Source organism: Magnolia sinica, chromosome 6 (assembly GCF_029962835.1).
Source record: "Magnolia sinica isolate HGM2019 chromosome 6, MsV1, whole genome shotgun sequence".
NCBI lineage: Eukaryota > Viridiplantae > Streptophyta > Magnoliopsida > Magnoliales > Magnoliaceae > Magnolia > Magnolia sinica.
The window spans coordinates 97,185,492-97,195,971 of NC_080578.1; the positions used below are offsets into that span (position 1 = coordinate 97,185,492).

The 10,480-nt window shown below is 40.3% G+C and overlaps 1 long non-coding RNA gene across 1 annotated transcript; it reads right to left on the bottom strand.

Annotated features, from left to right (window-relative positions):
- Window positions 1-8,098: 8,098 nt before the first annotated feature.
- Window positions 8,099-9,709, bottom strand: LOC131249190 (uncharacterized). Its single transcript, XR_009172703.1, has 2 exons — window positions 8,517-9,709; window positions 8,099-8,137 (listed from the first exon to the last, which is right to left on the bottom strand). It is a non-coding gene; the product is annotated as an uncharacterized LOC131249190 (long non-coding RNA).
- Window positions 9,710-10,480: the final 771 nt, after the last annotated feature.

Sequence of the window (10,480 nt, forward strand, 5' to 3'; positions counted from 1 at the left end):
TCTCGCTCTCTTTCTATATATCTCTCCCTCGCCATCTCTGTGTAATGGACCGAGTGGACTAGATCCTATGATAGTTTACCACCCTTTAAAATGGTACTGACTAATCCTCCTCACACGTGGCACATACGTAGAGATATCCAGACCTTTCATATTGTGGAAAATTTTCACAGGGAGCATATCAAAATCAATCTGATTAAGAAGTCCTGACTATCCAATTGATGGGAGTAAATCAGTGAGTTATCCACCGTCCAAGAGAAAAATCAATGATTATTATCATCTTATCATAGTAATTTCTGGGTTCTGGTCCATTCTAAAAATGGGTCGGACTTTTGGGCAGTCTGGATTTCGTAAAACTTCCCCAAGTGTACGGTAGAATAGTCACCTTAACTTTTAAAACCGATATTTGGGCAGTCTGAATTTCATAAAACTTCCCCAAGTGTACTGTGTAAGAGTCATCTTAACTTCTAAAACCGACATTTGGACCATCCGGATTTCGTAAAACTTTCCTACGGTGGAAGAGTCCCCTTAACTTTTAAAACAGTGGTTAACTATCACAAATTTCTTTTCATCTGGGTGGCGACTTCGGATTGCGTCCTAGCTCTGCCATATCTCCCACCGGCCACTGATGTATGTTTCTTTTTCATCTATTTTTCGTATCATTTTAGGATATATACTTGAAAATGAAATGAATATGAGCGGAGGACCGCATAACGGAGATTGAGCTTTTACTGATGAAAACTTCTCTTGGGCTACAGAAGTTATGGTCAGAAAGATCCCAGCATCGCCAACTTAATAGGAAAAGCTTTTTTTTTTGTTAGCTTGTTAGTACACCCACCATCAGTTCGCACATCACTGTTAGCCACCCCCACTAAGGAATCGGTACCAAGACCTCAGTGTTGAAACAAGGTATCTTTCACCCATTGAGCTATGAATCTGAGTGTTTTATTAGGAAAAGCTTTATAAAGTATCCAAAATTTTATATCAGTGCACACAAATGCTTCCTCATTGAAGAGAGACAGTGGTAATTTGCAATGTATTTGACAGGGAATCATTAATTCATATTAATGTAACTAGGTTGTCCACAGGTAACCAAATTCCTCAATATATGCATTCTATCCAAGCATGGTTAAAAAGTAAGAATGACCTTTTTTATTACACATTACCACCATATTTGGTAATCTAAATACACTCTGACTAAAATTTTTGTGGCCCACAAATTTTTCTTAATTATCAGTGAAACAGTGACCTGATATTTGGATCTCGTTAATTTTTTAGAAAGTCGATGGACAGTGCAGATATACAACACAAACATCATTGTGGGCCTAGAGTCAGGGACCGACGGAACTCGGTTATCCCGACTTGATGAAGTAGACACGCACAAAGCGTGCCTGAGATCAGAATCGCTTTTCAGGTAATCACATCAGCCTGAAACCCATACCTTAAAAATCTTCGTACAAAACAAATGAATGGTTAAAAGAGATTGACCAATGGTTCTAGTCCTGGGCACTGATCTGGCCCACCTGATAGTCGTATTTTCCCACTTTTACATGTGTGGAATCCACACGGTGAGGACCACCTGGAGAACGGGTCCGATCTTTTGTACGTGTGGTCCATGTCCCACAGTGACACGAATGCAACTTCAAAGTACAGTCGAGCGATAAAATAACATTTTCTCTGCCCGCTCGGCTTCTCGGGAGAATCTGTGATTTCATTGGCAAGATGGATGAAAATAACGGTAATGATATACGGTGGAACCGCCTCTATCTTAATGATAGAGCCACTTTCCATCATCAACGTGGAATGGAGACGTATATAGAGAATCAAAACCGTCCAACTAGTAGAACCAACATCTTATACCGTGTGGTTTATAAACTACAATAACAGTATACTTTACGACCTGTTTTTCTAACATTTTCTCCAAATTTCAAGCACTAAATCTTTATTTTTCTTTGTTCTTGATAATTAACGGTCATAAATGAATATTTATAATAAAAAATCGTTGGGTTCATTATAATTACGGTTCAGATTTAACTTTATCTGGAGAAAAAAAAGAAGATGAAAGGATGGATTCTATCTCATTACCGTAGATGCGTCTCAATCGTATTATATTGATATGAATGATAGCCCGCTGTTTAAAAATAGAAAAGTGTTAGCGTTAAATAACGTACGGAAACTACAGCGTGGTCGCTATGAGCGTCACTGCTCGCTGACGTGGATGAGATCCACGCCGTCCATCAGATGAACATGCACGCGGATTAGGTACTACCCCCGTCTGTTCGGAGCTCAGGACAGGCAGAGGCTCCGAGCGACACTGGGGGGCCAACGTAATGTATGAACTTTATCCATACCGTACATTCATTTTTTATATTATTTCATAAATAGTGAAGATGGAAGTCTTAAATGGGCCACACGGTTGTGATTAAATTCCCACCGTTGAAAATGTCTTAGGAACCATGGAAGTTTTTGATCCAGATGATATTTGTTTTTTCACTTCACCCAAATGCATGTATACGAGCATATCAAGGGATTCGATGGAAAATAAACAACACATTGGAGCATAAGAAGGTTTCATTGGTGGGTGTCTTTACCACTGCAGCTTCCTATGATGTGGTCCACTTGAGAATTGAATATGCCTTATTTTTGGTCCGGGACTCTATAATTATATGAAAAAAGGTATGAACGGTGTTGATAAGATTCATATATCACGGTGGCCCCTCAGTGGCCGTCCAAGCCTCCGCCTGTATAGAGCTCCGAAGAGGCGGGCGGGCGTAGTACATAATCCGCACCCGATGACCACTCTGGTTGTGGACCCGGGCCAAAAAAAAAAGGCTGATTCAACGCTCACGTGGGCAGGGAAAACAGTAGAGCTGGAACTCTTAATTAAAGCTATCCAAATTGTGTGTAGGGTCCACGATGATTGGTATATGCCATCCAATCACTCGTCTGAACATCAACAAATTCTGTGGGTCTATCATGAGGTATTTGTTATATTCAAACCCTCAATCCATTTTGGTGACTTGTCTTAAGGCCTGAGCCAAAAGGATAAAAAGGAAGACAAATTTAAATATCAAGTGGACCATGCTGAGAAAAGCAATGGGAGATTGAACGTCTACCATTGAAACTCTCTCAAGGTCACAAAAATTTTGGATCAATATGATATTTGTTTTTTCTCTTCATAGGTCTTTGTGACCTTATGAATAGATTGAATGGAAAATAAACGTTATGGTGGGCCCTATGAATGATTTAATATTGAAAAATATTATTCAGTTGCTATTTGTGATGTGGTCCATTTAAGCTTTGAATATTATTCACTTTTTTGGCTTATGCTTGAAAAATGGATGAACGGTGTGCATATGATAAATACATCATTGTAGGGCCATGTAACTTTGATATCGTTTGAACCATTCTTGCAACTTGGAGCTCCAGGAGCGTTAGCGCTCGTCTTCACACGACACGTAGTCACACTAGGGTGTGGTGTGGGCCACACCACGTGAAATTTACAGTTTTTAGGCATGGTTTTACACTGTTTCCTTATGGTGTGGCCCACTTAAGTCTCTGATTGGAATGAGTTTAGGATCCTATGATGAAAAGTTGGCTGGACACCCGATGGACGGACGAGGTGGATCTATTGCCCATTCTCCCTGCTCGGTTAGTTGTAATCACTCCTCTGAACGGCTACTCATAGCACAGTCTAATCTTAGCCGTTCAACAGGTGAGACACATAATAAAAGCCACCACCGGTAAAAACCATAATAGCCCATTTTTTTTGGGGCGGGGGCGGGCACACTTAAAATCAATAGAAAACTAATGAATGGTCTAGCTTAATGTATGTGGCCCACTTAATGAGTTGTTCCAACTTTTGCTCCAGGTGATCTTTAGCTTATGGCCCATCATCTTCACGGCTCAGATGTTCCATGAAAGTGGCTCATTACTAGAAAATTAAAAAATATATGTGTGAACATTTACTTATCTTTTGAAAAGTAGATTAAGCATTGCTTATTGGATGACAACATCAATGACATCATTAATTACATCGATGACAGTTAGTTGCTGTGATTCCAATGCACATCTATTCTTGACTTTCATCACTGCTTATTGTCTGCTGCATTCAAATTAACACGAGGTTGAATCATATCATTTTTTATTATTTTTTATTAATTTTGTAATTCAAAGGTTGAAAGATAAAGAAATTATATATTATCAATTGAGAAATTTTAAAAAATAATAATCTGTAATTAAATATAATTACCATTTGGTTCCACATCTTTTATCTTAAAATAATAATTTGCATGCATAAGTTCATTTTACACTCGAAATTGCTCTGGTTAGCAGTTATAATAGTCAACCTATTTCATGAAGCATTTGACCCATTTATCAATATATGCCCAAAATTTAAGAAGGAGAGTTCAAGTGGACCAAATCACAACCAAATCACAGGAAATGGTAGTGATAATAAAGCCAGTCCTTAGTCATACCTTGGTGATAGTCTCACATGGTATAAGAAGCCCACTATGTTGTGAGTGGGTGAGTGTGTGAGGGGTAAGAGCAAGTGTATAAAAAATTAACATAAATAAATGATGCCCACCATTAAAATATTTTTTTGGACATATGATGATGTTTATTTGCCATCTAACTTATTCATAATGTTGAGAGAGCTGGTTGAAGGGATTAATCCAAAACTTCTTGGGAGACTTATATGGTCTCGGCAAGTTTTTAACAATAGGCATTTAATATCCTTTGTATCCCGTCATGTGGTTCACTTGAGCTTTTGATATGCTTCATTTTTGGGCTCATGCCTTGGAATGAAATAACAAAGCGGATGGACGGTAAGGATAAAACATACATCATAGCGGGCTCCACAAAGTTGGTTGTTCTCTAATCACACTGCTTCCTACTTGTCTACTCACACTAGAAATGTTACATAAGTTGAGCATGTGAGCTAGCCATACAACAATAGTTGAGAACATCTGTGCTGTGCAAAAACTAGGCCTGACACCATAAAAATCCCCTTAGGTAAAAACTAAGATGGTCTACTCATCTTCGGATTACACCCTATAAATCAATGAACCCCCGACAATCTAATACTTGAGTTGCCCACCTAATGATGCCATTGGTCCTCTGCAAGTGATCCATACGGTGCGGTCCACCTTTTGTACGGATAAGATGTCCTGCAAAATATACATGCCATGCTAGCGGGAAAGTAAGTTCTCGATGCACGGATCCTGAGTTTCAACACCCGGTAAGGGTTCGAGTATCCAGGTGAAATCCCACTACGGCCTCCCGAGGGTGTAAAAAAACAAAAAAAAACTTGTTCTCGATGTAGTAGTTTTACATGAACGGCCCTGAGGAAAAATCATTAGAGGAACGTAGCTCGATGCATCCCATCTTCAAGCCCGAAAACAAGTGTGCCACACTTGCCAACATGGCATGGCTGTGCAGGATCGGAGACGTTAATTCCATGTATCCCTACGTGAATATTCCATAAATCAGCCATTCTTTTCATCAGGTGGGTAACACGTGGGGAAAAAAGTGAACGGTTAGGAAAAGTGATAAAACCGATGGACAGACCATTGAACGTTCATGTGGTGCTGATATGAAGAGTGGGCCACCCTGATTTCAGTACAGGACGCATGCACTGAGAAATCAACCCACAAAAGTCTCGAATAATTGTACACGTGGCACAATTTGTGATGCGGTTAGATCGGCGATTGGTGATGCGGCAGATATCAATTATCCAAAAAAACAAAAAGCGTGGAACGGTTCGCGCATGCAGACACGCTGCTCGAGGGGACGCGGATTAGATACTGACAGGTTGAGTAGCAAGTTGGCTACTGAAGTGACGTCACCAAGTTCTGTTGCCCACTATGATATATGTGTTTTATCTACACCGTCCATCTATTTTAAGATATCAATTTAGGGCATGAGGAAAAGAATGAGGCAGATAAAAAGCTGTAGTGGACCCCACCACAGAAAGCAATGAGGATAGTGATTCCCACCGTTGAAACCATCCTAATGCCCATTATAATTTTTACTTGAAATCCATTAAAAAAGACATGAAATAAGGGAAAACACAAATATCAGCTTTATCTAAAACTTTTGTTCCCTTTAGAAGTTTTTAATGGCACACGTCCCTGTTCCCACTATTTTCTGTGTCGGGGTGCATTGGAGCCTTATAACTTTTTTTTTTCCCGATATGTCCTTGAAATGATCTCTCTAAATGAATGAAAGGCGGGGATACAAAACATACATCATAGTGGGCCCGGTGATGTCAGGTTGAGTAGCCAAACTTGCTATTGAAGTGACGTCACCAAGTTCCAGAGGTCCTACAATGATGTATGTTTTGTATCCACACCATCCATCCATTTTTAGACCATTTTAGGACATGATCCAAAGAATGATCCAAAGCTCGAGAGGTCCCCGCCACAAAAAGAAGTGGAGAGAGTGATGCCCACAAGTTTTTGATGATATTTGTTTTTTTTATAAAACCTTTTTAAACGTCTGTGTTAACTTATTAATCGTATTGGATCTCAAATAAACATCACCGTAGACCTTAGAAAGGTTTCAACGGTGGGCATCACTCTCTCCACTGTTTTATGTGATGGGGTCCATAATAGCTTTGGATCTACTCATTATTTGGATCATGCCGTAGAATGATCTCTTCAAATGGATAGAAGGTGTGAATACAACACAAAGATCATGATAGGATCCATGGAACTTAGTGATGTCACTCCAGTATCGAGTCTCGCTACTGAACCTGTCATTTGCTAATCCGCGTCGGAGGTGTGGATTTCCTGCGAAAGCCTTGCCTAGCAAGTTCCTGCTTTGGAAACTTAGGTGGGGCCACCATGATGTTTGTGAGAAATCCACCCCGCCCATCCGTTTTTTTAGATCCCTTTAGGACATGGAACCAAAAATTAACCGTATTCCGTACTCAAGTGAGCGGAAAATGTAAGGATTAAACGTCCAAAGTTGAAATATTTGTGGGGCTACATAAGTTTTGAATCAGGGTAATATTTGTTCTAAGTTCATCCCAGTATTAATGACTTTATGAATGGTATGGATGACATTTAAACATCATTTTTTACCCATAGAAGTTTCAATGGTAGGAATTTTCCTACCCACCTTTTCCTTTAGTTCGGCCCACTTAAGCCTTGGATCCTGCTTACTTTTGGTCTCAAGTACTAAAATTAGTTCACAAAAGGGTTAGACAGGATAGATTTCTCACAAACATCAGGATGGACCCACCTAGGTTTCCAGCGCAGGAACTTCTGGTTAAAGCCTTTAGCAGGAAATCGGTGTATACCGTACGTGTTGTTTGTGATAAATCCACTCTGTTTATCAGTTTAGCAACAAAATAGTATAACATCCCAAATAAATGAGACTTATCCAAAAATGAGGCGGGCCACATGAAAGGAAGTAAGAATAGAAATGCCCACCGATGACACCTTCCTAGAGCCCATCGTAATGTTTATATGTCATATAAGCCGTTCAAAGGGTTATTTTTACACTGGGATGAACTGAAAAGTCAAATATTAGCATAATCTTAAACTCTTGTGGCCACACGCAGGTTTCAATGCTGGGCGTTCAATCCCTAATTTTTCTTGTAATTGGCCCATCTGAGCCTTTAGTCTACCTCATTTTGGGCTTCTGTCATATTGTGAAATTGGGAAACTGATGAACGGAGTGGATTTCACACAGACATCTTGATGAGCCCCAGTTACCTAGGGGGAACAGGAATTCGGTCTACCTCAGGGTGGGGACACTGACTACGTGATCCGACCTGGAATTGAGGCCCTCTTTTCATGAATTGGGCCACGTGATTGGTTAGGATCGAGAGGTGACAATGGCTTCGGCAATCATGGGCTTGGGCACGAGGGTGCGTGGTTAAAAAGACACAGGCGACTGGGACCTTTGCACGTGTCATGGCTACAGAATTTGGACGGTTCACGTGATGCGGCACCCCGTGATACCTTGCAAGCCCAAATTTCATTCCGATACAAAACTCTGGTGGGCCACGGAAAAAGTAAACAATTTCCTCCTTGATTTGCATTTCGGTGCATGCAAAAAGATCAAAACAATAAAAACCTCAGATGGACACACGATGTAAAATTTGTGTGGACTAGAGTCTCTTCATCCTCTTGATTTGCAAAGATCAAGAGGGTTGATGAAAGACAGACACCATGGAAACGCCTTACAACAACCTATCATGCTGATGGATGGATGGACTGGATTTTACATGTGCAGCATGGTGGGTCCAATCCAGCTTGGTTGTTCCATGCGGACACGGACTGTGTACTGAGTGGACGCCATTATCCCTAGTGTTTCCTGTGGTGTGGTACACTTACGCTTTGGATATATTTCAGTTTTGGACTTAAGCACTAACATGATTTGGAGAAATGGATGGACGGTGTGGATAAGATATATAAGTCACGTGTGGTTCCCACAGCTTACTCAATACGCCATCTGGTTTCACGCTTTCTATAAAACAGGTGTTATAGAAGATCCGTGTGTTAGACTTTCATAAACGTGTGCTACATCGAAACGTGTGATGTGATTCTCCCATTAGTTGTGGTAAAGTTCCGTTGACATCATTTACAGATAGAGAGAAGAAGACAAGACATCCTCGGTAACATTACATTTGAAATAAAAAACGAAGAAATAGGTAAGTAAATTAAAAAAGCATAGAAAGCCAAACTGGATTATTGGTGCTGTGACGTAGATGCAATCTCTTCTACTTGTTCTGATTTTCTTTTCATTCCACGTCCTTCTTCTTCTTCTTCTTGAAAAAGAGGTAGGAGGAGTGTTTTGGTGTTGGGATCATCCCACTCCAATGCATCCCAGCACTCTTTGCTTCCTCTGATAATTCCTCTCATAACAGATGTTGAGTTGCCAAAAAAGGATCCTTCTTCAGCCGAGGACAACCAGTTATATGAATCATAATCAGGGAAGGGCAAATGATTACCCGCTTACAAATGCTTTTCAATTTCCCAAAATTTATCAATTCCAGCCGCTTCAAGTTGAGTAGGATGATGGTATTGTTATTGTTGTTGTTATCACCTTCTTCTCCTTTATCACCTCCTCTATCTCACTGCATCCCATAATACTGATGTATTGGAGGTATTGGAGGTGCTGAAACAATTCAATTGACATGACATTCTCCAATGCTTGGCATCCCAAGACACTCAGGTTTCTGAGGCATGCAAATGAGCCAGGCATCAAGACTCCCTCACTCAGACCCCTTAAATTCGGAAGATCTATTAGAAACAGATACCGTATTGAAGGTAAAGACGGAATTATGGTGCTGTTGTCTCCTATCGGCAACAACCACTTTATGTAACACCACTAGATATCACATGACTGTAAGTGTTGCAAGCGAGACAGGCAGTGTAAGCTTGACAGCTCGCATCTCTCCATTTTCAGCTTAATAATACGATCAGGAAGCATTAAGGAATTGCTACCACCAGCATTTATCCTATTTGTCACTTCAGCAGATGAAACATAAAGCTCTTTTAGGTTAACCAAACATTCCATCCCATCTGGCACTTCTTTGATGCCAGTCGCATATAGGTTCAAAAACCTTAGATGCTTCAGCTTTGCTAAGGACAGTACCTCCCTTAACCTCTTACAGTTATTTAATAAGAGCATACACAGGTTCTCCAAGTTGGAAACTGATTCGGGCTGAGACTCCATGAGTCCTTGAGAGGTCGAGAACTCTTGAGGCTGTTCATGCGATTGAAGAACTCATGAGAAATGTTGCCTGAGAGAGGGTTCTCTCGCAACAACAATGTGTAGAGTTTTGGGCAGTTAGGTTCACCTGAAAGCATTTCAATTTGATTTCTCATTAACGAGATTTTTTCAACCTCTTCAGTAAATTCTTCTATAGCAATTGATCCCCTTATCCCCTACCCAGCTTTGACCACAAACAGAGGCCTCTTCCCTGTAATTCCGATGGCCGAATCTCTTATTAAATCATGCATTACCACATGACGTTCAGACCTCTTTACCAACATACATACATCTATCAGTCCATTCAATACTGTGTGGCGTTTGTCTTGTTCCTTTTCCTAGTCTCCCATATCATCTATCAATCCTTCTGCTATCCAATACTTTACCAGATCTTCATCACGGAATTCATAGTCCTCTGGATACAAAGCACAATACAAGAAACATGATCGAATCCTCTCAGATTTTAGTCGATCGTAACTAAATTTCAAAATTGGAAAAACCTGATCATCCATGCCTTCAATCTCCATAATCGAGCATTTTAACTCTTCTAATGCATTTCTCCATTCTCTAACATCATCCTTTTCTCTCATTGCACTTACTACTGTGATGATTCCAAGTGGCAAACCAACACGTTCTCCAGTCACAAGCTTTGCAATCTGTTATACTTCCGGAGAAAGCACCACATTAGCCCCAAGCCTGTCCTTGAACAATTCCCATGCTTCTTCTCTCGAAAGAACCTCTACTTCAAACTTTT